Source organism: Callithrix jacchus, chromosome 14, assembly GCF_049354715.1.
Source record: "Callithrix jacchus isolate 240 chromosome 14, calJac240_pri, whole genome shotgun sequence".
NCBI classification, from domain to species: Eukaryota; Metazoa; Chordata; class Mammalia; order Primates; family Cebidae; genus Callithrix; species Callithrix jacchus.
Window position 1 is genome coordinate 7,370,891 of NC_133515.1, and position 13,461 is coordinate 7,384,351.

General features: G+C 43.5%; 1 long non-coding RNA gene across 1 annotated transcript; it reads left to right on the forward strand.

Annotated features, from left to right (window-relative positions):
• Positions 1–2,560: 2,560 nt before the first annotated feature.
• On the forward strand, positions 2,561–13,180 carry LOC118147201 (uncharacterized). The gene is made up of 3 exons (XR_004733367.3): positions 2,561–2,967; positions 10,332–10,428; positions 12,945–13,180. It is a non-coding gene; the product is annotated as an uncharacterized LOC118147201 (long non-coding RNA).
• The last annotated feature ends 281 nt before the right edge of the window (positions 13,181–13,461 follow it).

Consider the following 13,461-nt stretch of genomic DNA (forward strand, 5'->3'; position numbering starts at 1 on the left):
GGAGAAACACCCAACTCTTTGAAAAGTAACAATGGAACAATTTTTTTTCTCTGCTGGGAGGCGAAGATGAAGGCGTATGTGCCCCAGTGTGGAACCCTCTTCAGTTAATTCTCACCATTTAATCTCCTTCTCCAAGTGGCTTAAGTGGCTTAAACCAGTCAAAGCCCACTGTTTGGCTTCAATAATGGCTCCCAGATTATATTTGCAACTTAGCCTACTCCCAAGTCAGCTGACACCCACATTTTGTTCAGTTGGTTTATTGTATTGTATTTATTTACAGACAGTGTCTTGCTGTGTCACCCAGGCTGGAGTGCAGTGGTGCGATCTGAGCTCACTGCAACCTCTGCCTCCCAGCTTCAAGCAATTCTCCAGCCTCAGCCTCCCAAGCAGCTGGTAGCTGGGATGACAGGCGCACACCATCATGCCTGGCTAATTTTTGTATTTTTAGTAGAGAGGGGGTTTCACCATATTGGTCAGGCTGGTCTCGAACTCCTGACCTCAGGTGACCCACCCACCTCGGCCTCTCAAAATGCTGGGATTATAGGCATGAGCCACCATGCCAAGTTGGTTTATTTTTTTAAAAATCACTCTGCAGCTTCACAGTGGCTGCTTGCTTTCTTGTGAGCAAAACTTGCTCATGTGAAAGGAAAAGAAATCTGAAGACCCCAAAATCACTAAGCTAAGGAAAAAGTCAAGCCAGGAATTGCATCAGGCAAACCTGCCTCTCATCTTATTCCTAAATAAGATAGCTACAAAGATTTTAAAAAGCTACATACGTTTCCTCACAATTTGTCCACAGGAAAATTCCTTGTAGGCCTCAAGATCTTTACCCTAAAACAGTTCTGCTGAATTTCATTCTGGCAGTGTAAACTGACAGCTTGTCTTCACAGGTGTGGGACAAAAGTCATCCCTCTGCTCACCTGAGACAAACGCATATTTGATGGCTTCCTCTGCCTTATTGTTCATGTAAAAATGCAGATTCACCAAGCCAGACTAAATTGTTTATTCAGTGAAAGGCTGATCAAGGATTCAAAAAGATGCAGCCTTTTGTCTCTTGTCTACCTTCATCTCTTATCTACACCCCCATTCCCTTACTGGACCAAACTAATGTGCATCTCACACATATTGATTGAGGTCTCATGTCTCCCTAATATGTATAGAGGCAAGCTGCCCCCTGACTATCTTGGATACTTGTTGTCAGAACTGTGTCCTAGGGTAAAGATCTTGAGGCCGTGACTGCGGCTATGTCATGGGCATGCTCCTTAACCATGGCAAAATAAATGTTCTAAACTGATTGAGACCTGTCTCAGATACTTTTGGATTCACATCCATCACCAAAGGCAAATTTCATACTGATTGCTTCATCTTGTAATTTAGGCAAGTTTGGCGAGACATCTGTTCCTGTGAATTCTATAAATATTTTCAAATTCATTCAATCTTTCCAAATTACTTGAGTGTCTACTGTGTGCCTTAAAATGAAATATTCTACCTTTCCTAAGGAATTACTCACCTGGTTTGTGAACTTTACGAATATAATATCTTTGAGTATGTTTTTTAGTTTAAAATACTTCTATCTTAGCCTGTTTCTTTCTCTCTAACCAAAGTTCCTTCTCTCTCTCTCTCTCTTCTTAATTTAGCAAGGGTAATTTTAGAAAATGATTTCTAAATTAGAAGTGAAATTCTTAACAATAACTTAATATTAACAGTAACTTCTTAATAAGTTTGGATTCTCTTCCAAAGTCATCGTTAAGAAAAATATTTTCAACCAAAAGCCTCAGACTATTGAAGCGAAGTTGTTTCCTAATTTGGAAAACTTGTTCTTGGCATAGAGAAGCCTTTTTCACATTGGAGAACTCAACAACACAAATTGTTTTGTTTTTAAAGGGGAGTCCAAGATGAATCTCAAAAACATTATGCTGGCTAAAAGAAGCCAGACACAAAACAGTATATTTCTATGAATTTCTAGAAGAGTCTAAACTAATCTGTAGTGACAAAAAGTAGGTCAGTGGTGGCCTGTGGCTGGGATAAGGGAAAGGGCTGACTGCAGAGAAGCTAGAGGGAACTTGATGGGGGAATGAAATGTTCTATATCACGATCGTGCCAGTGGTTACACAGATGTCTACATTTTCCAAAACTCATCAAAGTGAACATTTAATACTATGTAAATTATACATCAGTAAAACTTAAAAGCAAGAACATAAATGTAACCTGGAGCTAGGATCTGAATAGACAATAATTTTAAAAGAAATGAAAGTATATATACATATATATATATAATATTATATGTATATATATATATATTCTCTTTCTGTTTCTCTTTAGAGGGCTTTATTAAAATATAATTTATGCACCATAAAACTCTCCTGTTTTAAGTGTACAGTTCAATAACTTAGTAAATGTACGGAGCTGTGCAACCACCATCACAATCCAATATTACAGTGTTACCATCACCCCAATAAAATCTCTCATGCCTATTGTGTGTCAGTCTTTATTGGGCTAAAAAAAAAAACACTTTAAATAGGCTGAGCTCCTGTGCCAGGGAGCCTGTGCAACACTGCAGCCTCCATGGACTCAGCTTTCTCTGTGGCAGCTTCAAGCACTGTCCCTCAGGGGCTCCACAAAGGCTCTTCATCTGCTTGCATTCACAGGCATGTTCCCTACTCTACTCTTTGGGTCCCCAGTGCACAGGGCATGAGGAAGCCTGTGGCTGTCCTTCGGGGCATCCTGCTACTCTCTGCACCCAGTGCTGTCCAGTCACAGGGCAGCAGAGCCTCTCTCCCCCTGCAGCCCCGGCTCCAGGCCACCTGCTTCGCTTCTGTGACCAGGTTGCTACTGGACAGGGCTCAAGTGCACAGCCTCTGCTCCTGCCAGCTGCCCAGCAGCAGGCCCAGGAGGAGCCCATCCTGACTGTCAGCTGTTGCCTGGAGCATTGACAAGTGCTGGACTGAATCTCCCCACAACAACACAGTAAGTAGAGAGAACGCACGCACACTTGCTACACTTGAAACAAAACTTAGTCCCACTTTAGGCAATAATTATGTTTAATCTAAAAAGGCTGACACATACCCAAAAACAAGTGGTAAAGCTGCAACCTTAATCTTCAGAAATCAAGGGGAACCGGCTGGCAGGAAGGTGGAGGACAAGTGAGTCTCCCCTTCCATGCTTCCGTTGGATCTTAAAATTAAGTCAAGAGCTCACGACCGACTTTTTATGTACCTTCCTGGGATTCTGCTGGTAGAATTTAGGAATGAACAAAATAACCATAATTTATTTATACATAGACTATCACAGTTTAAAAGTATGCATAAGGAGGATGAGCTCCATTGCAGGAGAAGGTCAGCTTTTGCTCTTTTAAGGGAGCTGATAACTGCTTTGCTCAGTTCTGAGCTGTGGACTAGCTACAAGGACTGTTCTGTCTTTTGAGAGCAGTGTGACAGGCTGAGTGTCCCTGGAGAGCTACTTTTAGTATTAAAGATAGGTTTTAAAAATTCTGGAACGTTGGGGCTGTGTTAAGTCAGCCAACAAGCAGCTCCTGGGCACGTGCATGTTGCTTTTCTAGACACATATATTAGGTCACTGCTATCAAGGCTGGGTATATAATTTTCAAGGCTCAGTGCAAGATAAAAACATGGATCTATGTGCTTATAAACAAGGAAAAAGGCTTGTTTCCTTTCCTTTGCAGTCTCTCTTTTTCTTTCTTGACCAGATAAGGTGTTTTTAAAATTTGCTATTTAATATGCTTTTTTGGGCATGGTGGCATGCCCAGGCCCCCAGCAGGAATGGAGGGCAGTGGCAGCTGCTGGGTGAGGGTGAGGAGTGGGCAATTGAGCCCAGAAAGGCTGGGAGGCAGCAGGAGTGGGACTGCATGGGAGCTGAGGCTCCAAGTCCCCTGAGCACATTCCAATGGACTTCACTCGTAGAGCATAGATTCAAAGTTCAAATTATTAGAAATTTCGACATGCCATTTGCAGAGCACCAAACCCCAAGAGAGGCCCACTGCTGAGCATGTGGTCCTGGGTGGCTGGCTGGTTGCAGGTTTAGGCAGCCAGCCCTGATGGCTATTTCTCTTTTATCATTTCTATGAAACCTCCTGCTGGCAGGATGTGCACCCAAAGGGGCCAGGAGCCCCTGGAGTGAGCAGCAAGTGTAAGCCTTTGGAAAGAAGCTGGCTTGATGCCAGCTGTCCTACTTGCTCCTTGAAAAACGAACTTAATCTTTATGAGTCTAGTCCTCCTGTCTATAGAATGGACATATAAATAGCTGCTTTTCAGAGATATTGTGAGCAGTATCAGAGATACTGCTGCAGACCTGTATGGACTTACGCCAGTAACAATAATACATTTGATCAAATAACTTTTATGTTTTAACCCAAGAAGTAAGTCAACTAGAATTTCAGAAACTTCAGAATTTCAGAAATAAGAAGAAAATACATATATTTAAATTTATGATTTTATTATTTTTGGGTCTCTGGCATCAAGCCAAATGCCTCAGCAATATTTGAATTTAGTGTTTCTCTTCCAGGACTCCTTCCTTTTCTCCTCTCTCTCTCTCTCTCTCTCTCTCTCTCTCTCTCTCTCTCTCTCTCTCTCTCTCTTCTTTTTTGAGACAGAGTCTCGCACTGTTGCCCAGTCTGGCATGCAGTGGTGCAGTCTCAGCTCACTGCAACCTCCACTCCCTGGGTTCACGCGAGTCTCCTGTGTCAGCCTTCTGAGTAGCTGGGATTACAGTTGTGCATCACCAATCCTGGGTAATTTTTGTATTTTTAGTAGTGACGGGGTTTTGCCATGTTGACTAGGTTGGTCTCAAACTCCTGACATCAGGTGATCCAACCACCTCGGCCTCCTAAAGTGCTGGGATTCCAAGCATGAGCCACCATGCCCGGCCTCCTTCCTTTTCTATACAAGTTTCCTCCTCCTCATGGTGCATGCCTCTCTCCAGCTTCTGGCTGCCTTCTCCAGTGTCGTTCTGCCTGGACTGTGCTCCCCAAGCAGTGGCCTGTGGCTCTGGCTCTCCTGATTCCCTTACCTATTGAAATGTACTCCCCTTAACTTAAGACTTTGCAAGGTCTTCAGAGAGATGAGGTGAGGGTGTAATCTGTGTTAATCTACCTTTTAGTAGAGTATAGTCCTTGATGATAACGTTATAGTAGATAACTCGTCACACATGAGCAGGGCAGGATGGTTGTTAAGTGTCTTCTCTAAAATAGTAATCGGTCGCAGCCAGTGCCAGGGAAAGGCAGTCTCCCAATAGACAGAAAAAACCTGGAACTGGTGATTAGCAGCTTCCAGATAGGATCTCAGGAACTGGGGGAGTGGGCTCAAGCATGCACACCAAGAGGCAAAATGGCAGAATTTAACTGGTATGTGGCCTATGGGAACACAACTGGGGAGGGGACAATGCCTCAAGTGAGCATATGTACAGCTCCAGTGAACACACTGCACGTACTCCCCTCTCAAGTGCTGGCAGGCAGGTCACTGTACATATGGCAGCCCTCCCCCACTACACACACCTACGGAAGAATCCGGGAAGAAGGAATACGAGACCCCGGAAGTGTGCCAAGAAAGAGAACCCAAGTCAAAGTTCAAACCGTGCACTTGATCTCTCGAGGTGCCCACTTGGTCCTCTTCCAAGTGTACTTTACTTCTTTTTATTCCTGCCCTAAATCTTTTAAATACACTTTCACTTCTGCTATAAAACTTGCCTTAGCTCTCTCTCTGCCTTATGCCCCCCTCAGTCAAATTGTTTTTCTGAGGAGGCAAGAATCAAGGTTGCTACAGACCTGCACGGACTCAACGCCAGTAACGATAATACATTTGAGGAAATAACTTATGTTTTAACCCAAGAAGTAAGTTGGCTAGAATTTCAGAACCCCTAGGGCCAGTGGGAGAGGTTTTTATGAATAGCTCAGGACACCATCTATATGAAGGAGTTGTGAATAAAGCCGGCCTACTTTGGAGGTAGAAGAAACTTCACCCCAGAGAGCAGCTGTAATGTGAGAATCAGCACGGATCACCTGAGTCCCTGGAGAGCTTCCCAGCTGGGAGTATAATTTCCAGGCTCAGGAGCTGAATCTGGCACATAAGACAGGCTTGTTTGGTTGGCATTGCTTGGTTTTTAAAACTCTGAATGTGAATGCTTTCAAGTGGCACCAGCTGTCTCTGTGTCACTGGAGGCCTTACCTCCTCTATTGTCTGAATGCCTCCCTTTTGGCTGGGTCATTAGTCCACACCCCCATTTTAGAGGTGTGAAGTTGGTTTGGTTCACTGAAAGGTCAAGGCCAGAGGGGTTAGCCCTAGCTGGGCTCTGCCTTTGCCCCTTGGATCTTTTGATGTTTTTCTGGCATGCTGGTTGGGATGTGCCTTGACTCCCAGCAGCCAGCACCTGGAGTTCACCTGGCTTGGTCTGCTGGTTTACTAGGGCTGCTATAGCAAAGTTCCACAAACTGGGTGGCTTGAAGCAGCAGACGTTTATTCTGCCACAGTGAAGGCAGCTGGCTTCTACAGTCAAGGTGTCGGCAGGGTTTGTTCCTTTTGGAGGCTCGGAGTGGGATCTGTCCCCAGCTTCTGGTGGCTGCCAGAAATTCCTGGTGTTCCTTGGCTTCTGACTGCTGCACTGCCACCTTTGGCTCTATCTTCAAATGGCATTCTCTCGTGTGTGTGTGTGTGTGGTGTGTGTGTGTGTGTGTGTGTGTGTGTGTGTGTGTCTGTCTTCTCTCCTTATGAGGATACCAGTCTGTGAATTAGGGCCTGCCCTACTCCAATACAACCTCATCTTAACTGTTTACATCTTCAAAGACCCTTTTCCAAACAAAGCCACATTCTGGAGTTCTGATGAACATGAATTTTGGAGAGGGAACATTATTCAGCCCAGGAACCGTGAGCTCAGGAAGAACCTAAAATGCCTAGGAATTTATACCCCTTCAACTGCTTTTGGTGGGGGAAGGCTATAAGTACTCTACCCCCATGTCTAGGGCTAGCTACATAATTTATTGGGCCCAGTGAGAGCAAAAACACAGAGCGTCTTGTTATGAATAGAAAATTGTTGAGAATTTCAAGACAGTGAGAGCAGAAGGTTAAACCAAATATGGGCCCTTCTGAGCACGGGGTCCTGTATAATTTCACACTCCCATGAAGATTCCCATCCTTGCCTCTGATCAGAATGACTCAGAGAGGACACTTGCACTGTCCCTCTCGCTCTGCATAGGATCAGGCCAACGTTGCCCTTTGTGAATCATGCCCCCTTGTTTGGTCTCCCTCACTTCTTAGTCCCACCTCCTCATTCACTTCTTTATAAATCCCTTTCACACAGATTCCATCTCAAGGCACTCTGTTCCTTTTCTCTATCTCAAGATAGCTTCCAAAATAAGTCTTAAAGATGCACTAAGGGACTTCTGCAAAGAAGGAGTAGATGGACTTTGCGTATTCTTCCTGCTAAGCACAACTAAAAACCTTGGATAGATGCAAAACAAACGTAAGAAGACTCTGAAGTGTGGAGAGGAGAAGGAAGACTGGCTAGGGACTTCAGGACTGAAGGAATGACATGATGATGAGTTCCCTAGATTTCTTCCCCTCATATACACCAAAGTTAGAGCAGAAGCAACTGGAAAACTGGAAATGCCAGTGGCACAGACAAAACAAAGCAAAACAAAGGCTCAACAATACCTGCTCTTCCTAGCCGGAGAACTAAGAGAGAGACAGCCTAGCAAGATAGGAAGCTTTTAGACAATAATTGCTCTATGCCAGCTAAATGCTACAGGAAAGACTGTGGTCCCACTCCCACAAGCAAAGGATGACTGGAGAGCTAAGATTTCTACCCTCACCAGGCTGTGAAGGGCGTGTCCCAATCTCTCTACCCAGGGGGTATCAGAAAAGCTCTAGTGGAAAGTCTAGTTTGTTTTTTTTTTTTATGCCAAATTGCAGGATCTTTATTGCCGGCGACCACGGAGGACTCACGTCTCTCCAACCCCGTGGCCCCGAATGGAGGGTGACAAGACTCTTTTATACCCGTAAACCACCTCCGGAGGTGGGGGTGAAGGGATTCAGACATTCTGAGGGCCAGGGGATTCCGTAAATCACCTCCCAGGCAGAGAGGAGGGAGTGGGTCTCCGGACATTCCAAGGGCTAGGGGACTTGTTGTCACTTCGATTGTTACCTAAGTGGTTTACAGAAGTCAAGATAAGCATTAGTTTACACATTGTCTGGGCAGAGGTGGGATCCACAGATTTTTACTTACTTATTACAAGTCGTAGGAGCCAGGATGGAATTAACTTAGGCTGCTTATTCTGGTCATTACCAGTAAGCAAAGGCCAGCAAATCTGGTAGTCACTGATAAGAAAAGGTAAGTAGCTTTACATAGTGAGCACTTTGCAGAGCAAACTAGCAGTTTTATTTACAGAAGCCAAGGTTAGCAGTCATTCACCATCACCTTGGGATGACAAGGCCACCCCCAATGGTTTCAGTGGAGACCGTGTTGGCAGACTATGGATAAACTTCTATTCTTTCCAGCCAAGAAGGTACAGTCCAGTGAGGAGCCAGAGCTTCCACTGTACTCAGTAGTAATGAGGACCCCCTTATTCCTCTGAGTGTCAAAGGAGGCCATGGTGTGGGGGGCACCTGGGCTTCAACCCTCACCAGACAGGAATGAGATAGCAACCTCACTTCTTCTGCCAGAGTGGCATTAAAAGAAGGAAGTCAAAGAGAAGGTTTAAATAGGATCCAAAGTCTCATAGTGTGACAACCAAAATGCCTAGAATTCAATTTAAGAAACCACTCATCCAGAACCAGAAAGATCTCTTTGAATGGGAAAAAATCAATAAATTTCAACACTTAAGATGACAAAGATGTCAAAGTTATCTGACAAAGATTTTAAAGCAGTCATACAAAATGGTTCAATGAACAATCATAAACCTGCTTGAAGCAAATGAAACAACAGAAATTCTCAGCAAAGAAATAAAAGCCATAAAGAAACAAATGAAAATTTTAGAACTGAAAAGTACAACAACCAAAAAAAGCAATAGAAAGGCTCAACAGCAAGTGGACGAGATAGAAGAAAGAATGAGTGAAAACGAAGATAGCACAATAGAAACCACCCAATGTGAAAGGAAAATAAATCTCAGGGCCTGCAAATCACTAAGTCTAAGGGAAAAGTCAAGCTGGGAACTGCATCAGGCAAAGCTGCCACTTATTTTATTCCTAAATAAGGTAGCTACAATGATAAAGAAGCTACATACCTCCCTCACCATTTACCCACAGGGAGATTCACTGTGGGCCTCAAGACCTTCATCCTAAAACAGTTCTGTGGAATTTTACCCTGGCAACCTAAATCCATAGCTTATCTCCACAGGCGCAAGGAGAAGGACAAACAGAACTCAAAGTCATTCCTCTGCTCACCTGAGTCACATGCATACCTAATTGCTTCCTCTGCCGTATTGTTTATGCAAAATTGCAGACTTATCGAGCCAGATAAAGGATAACTTCTATCTTCACCCCCTTCCTGCCCGCATGTAAATTGTGTATTAAATGAAAGGCTGATCAAAAACCCAAAAGAATGCAACTGTTTGTCACTTATCTACCTATGACCTGGAAGGCCCCACTTCAAGCTGTCCCACCTTTCTGGACCAAACCAAAGTACATCTTACACATATTGATTGATGTCTCATGTCTCCCTAAAGTGTATAAAAGCAAGCTGTACCCCAACCTCCTTGGGCACACGTCATCAGGACCTCCAGAAGCTGTGTCACGGGGGCTTACCCCTAGCAAAATAAACTAAATCAATTGAGATCTGTCTCAGATAATTTTGAGTTCACACTCAAGATGAACAACAGAGTAAAAATAGACTAAAAATAAATAAATACATAAACAGAACCTCTGGAACCTATGGGACTGTAACAAAAGATCTAATATTTATCTCATAGAGTTCCAGAAGGAGAAGAGAGAGAGGGCAGGGCTAAAAAAGTACTGGGAGAAATAATGGCTGAAAACTACCTAAATTTGATAAGAGATGTAAACCCACAGATTAAAGAAGCTGAGCAAACTCTAAATAGAATTAACATAAAAACATCCACACTGAAACACATTATAGTCAAATGTCTGAAAACAAAGAAAAATAATATAAATCTTTAGAGCAGCTGAAAAACAACAATGCATTTGTTGTAATTTAATTACAACAAATTTCTCATCCAAAATGATAGATGCCAAGAGGTGGCACAATATTTTCAAGTAAATAGCTATCAATCCAGAATTCTATATCCAGTAAAAATAGCTTCAAAAATGAAGAAATCAAGGCATCCTCAGATGAAGAAAAACTAAAGAATTTTTTTTTTTTTTAACCAGCAGATCTACCCTAAATTAATGAATAAAGGAAGCTGTCTAAACAGAAAGGAAGTAATAAAAGAAGGAACTTTGGAAAAGCATGAAGCAAGAAAACACAGTAAGCAAAAATACAATATACTCACTTTTTGATTTTCCTAAAATTTGATAATGAAAGCAAAAATTGTAATGTTTCCACTTTTTGGAAGCAAAAAGTGTAGCCACTATTGTGGTTTTAAATGTATGTAGGGAAAATATTTAATACAATTATGTCATTATTATCTATAATAATATCATCGTTGTCTTAAATATTTAACATATTACATAAAAAAGCTCTTCAAAGATATACACCTTTAAAAGGTACAGATAAATCAAAATGGAATTCTAAAATATGTTCAAGTAACTCAAAGGAAGTCAAGAAAAAGAAAACAGAGAAATAAAAGGTAGAGAGAAAAACAAAAAGCAAAAAATAAATGGCAGCCATAGCCCTGAGATCTACCATGTTAAACACTAATCAAAAGAAACCTGGATGGATTAGTTTGCTAGGGCCACTAGAATAAAATACCATAAACTAGGGCCAAGTGGCTTAAACAACAGAAATTTACAGTTTTCTTAGAGTTGTGGAAACCTTGTTCAGGGCTTAGGAGGGCCGTGCTTCCTCTGAAGGCCTTAGGAAGGGCTCCGTTATAGGACCGTCTCTTATCTTCTAGTAGGGCCTTGGCTGGTGACAGGATAACTCCACTCTTCCCATGGCATTCTCCCTGTGTACATGACTGTCTCCATATTTCCCTTTTACATAAGGACGTTGAGTCATACTGAATTAGGGGCTCTATTCCAGTGCCATCTTAACTTGATTAATTGTATATGCAACAATACCATTTCCCAATAAGGTAAAATTCTGAGATACTGGGGTTAGGACTTCAATATTGCTTGAGGGTGTCAGAGGTCTGTAAACCAGAGCAACTCCATCTTAAATAGGAGCTGGATAAAATGAGGCTGAAATCTACTGGGCTGCATTCCCAGATGGTTAAAACATTCTAAGTCACAGGATGAGATAGGAAGTCAGCACAAAATACAGGTCATAGGGACCTTGCTGATAAAACAGCTTGCAGTAAAGGAGCCAGCCGAATCCCACCAAAACCAAAATGGCGATGAGAGTGACCCCCGGTTGTCCTCACTGCTACACTCCCACCAGAGTCATGACAGTTTAAAAATGAGATGGCAAGGTCAGGAAGTTACCCTATATGGTCTAAAAAGGGGAGGCATGAGTAATCCACCCCTTGTTTAGCATATCATCAAGAAATAACCATAAAAATGGGCAACCAGCAGCCCTCTCTTAGGGTCTGGATCAGAACACCTTTCCTGTAACATATTTCTGGTGACCCTATGGTCTGTAGTGCAGAAGGGACTGTAGTGCAGAAACCCTGACCCAACAGCTACCGTAAGGCAAGTGTTGGGGTCCTGTAACACCTTTCTGGCAACCACAGAAGTGACTATACTGTGGAAAGCCCGAATCCAAAGGATAGCTTTGGGTAAATGGTGGGATTTGGTAACATCTTTCTTGTGAACCACAAAAGGAACAATTCTAAGGAAACCCCCCAACCCAAAGGAATTAGATTGCAGCACTGATTGGACGACTTTGGGTAAATGATGGGGTACCTGGGTAAAGAATGGGATTGGGTTAGAGACCCAACTAGGGAGTTACAGTGTCTCCTAAGACAGAGTGGGTTAGAGGCCCCTCTTAATAAAAGGCAAGGATGTTTGACCGACCTTGGGTTAGAGGCCCAACCTAGGAGGGTTAGAGTCCCTTCTAAGATTTAGGGGCTTAGAGGCCCCTCTCAGTAAAGTCCCTCTAGGCTAAAAGCAGGTTTGGCACTATGGGATGTTAACTACTATGCTCTTTGGATTAATCTATCTTGCACTCTTTGCTGATGGCTGAGGGTGACAGGGCTAGGAGAGACATGGGGAGCTTTTTCCTCCCTAAAAGGGGAAGCTTAAGAGCTGATGGGACTGCTGGAAAAGGTCCCTTTGCTACCGACAAGTGGCCACCTAAACTTTTCATTGTTGGCTGCAGTGAGTGGGCCTTTTCTCTGGCCTCCCAGAGCTCTTCACCTTCCCCACCCTGCCACAGGCAATATTTTTCTCCTCTACTTTTCCTTTCCTATCTTTTCTGTTACTAAGGGTATCACCTTGCCCAGAGACCATGTGTTAAAACTCCAAGTCAGAGGTTGGATTAAAGATGATAGGACTCGTCTGGGGGAAAATTTAAGCTTTGCCAGTTTATACTGGGTGCTAAGCAGAGTGGCTAATGTCCATGTTTTATCACACGTGTTTTGCACTGGCGGAATTTCAAAAAATAATTTTCCTTTAAAACATGACTTAGCCCCCAGGACACTGGTGCCACAGGCTAGATCACTAGGGTCACTCAGAGAAAGAGAACCCAGAAGCCTGGCATGCCAGCAAAAGGGTAAAAATGTCTTACAAATCAGATTTCTGGCTTCTCTCTCTCTGTGCAAATGGTTGAACTAATGGTAAAAAAAATCTCCTCTGTAAAGTGTTCATAAATGTGAAAAATAATTCTAAGGCTGGTCTTAAGCTATTGTATTTTGTGCTATGAATTTGTTTTTCTGTGTTGAGGAGTATTTCAGGAAAAAATATGGACTTAGGGGGACTTCTGCCAAGAGGGCCGAACAGGAACTGGAGTGCAGTTCTCAGTGACAGCGACACAGAAGGCCAGTGGTCTCTGCATCTCCAACCAAGGTACCAGGTTCATCTCAATGGGACTGGTTGAAAAGTCGGTGTAGCCCAAGGAGGGCAAACTGAGGCAGGGTGGGGCGCTGCCTCACCTGGAAAGTGCAAGGGACTGGAGAGCTCCCTCTTCTACCCAAGGGAGGCCAGCAGGGACTTGTGGACACTCCAGCACTCTGGCTCAGATACTGCACTTTTCCCACGGTCTTTACAGCCCAGAGACCAGGAGATTCTTGCCATGGGTTTCCAGCACAAAACTGGGTGCCTGTTTTAGCCAGGGCCTGGAATGCCTGCGAGACAGACCACCCATTCCCCTGAAAAAAGGGGGCTGAAGGCGGGGAGCCAAGTGATCTGGCTCGGTGGATCCCACCCCCACAAAGACCAGCAAACTGAGGCCCACTGGCTT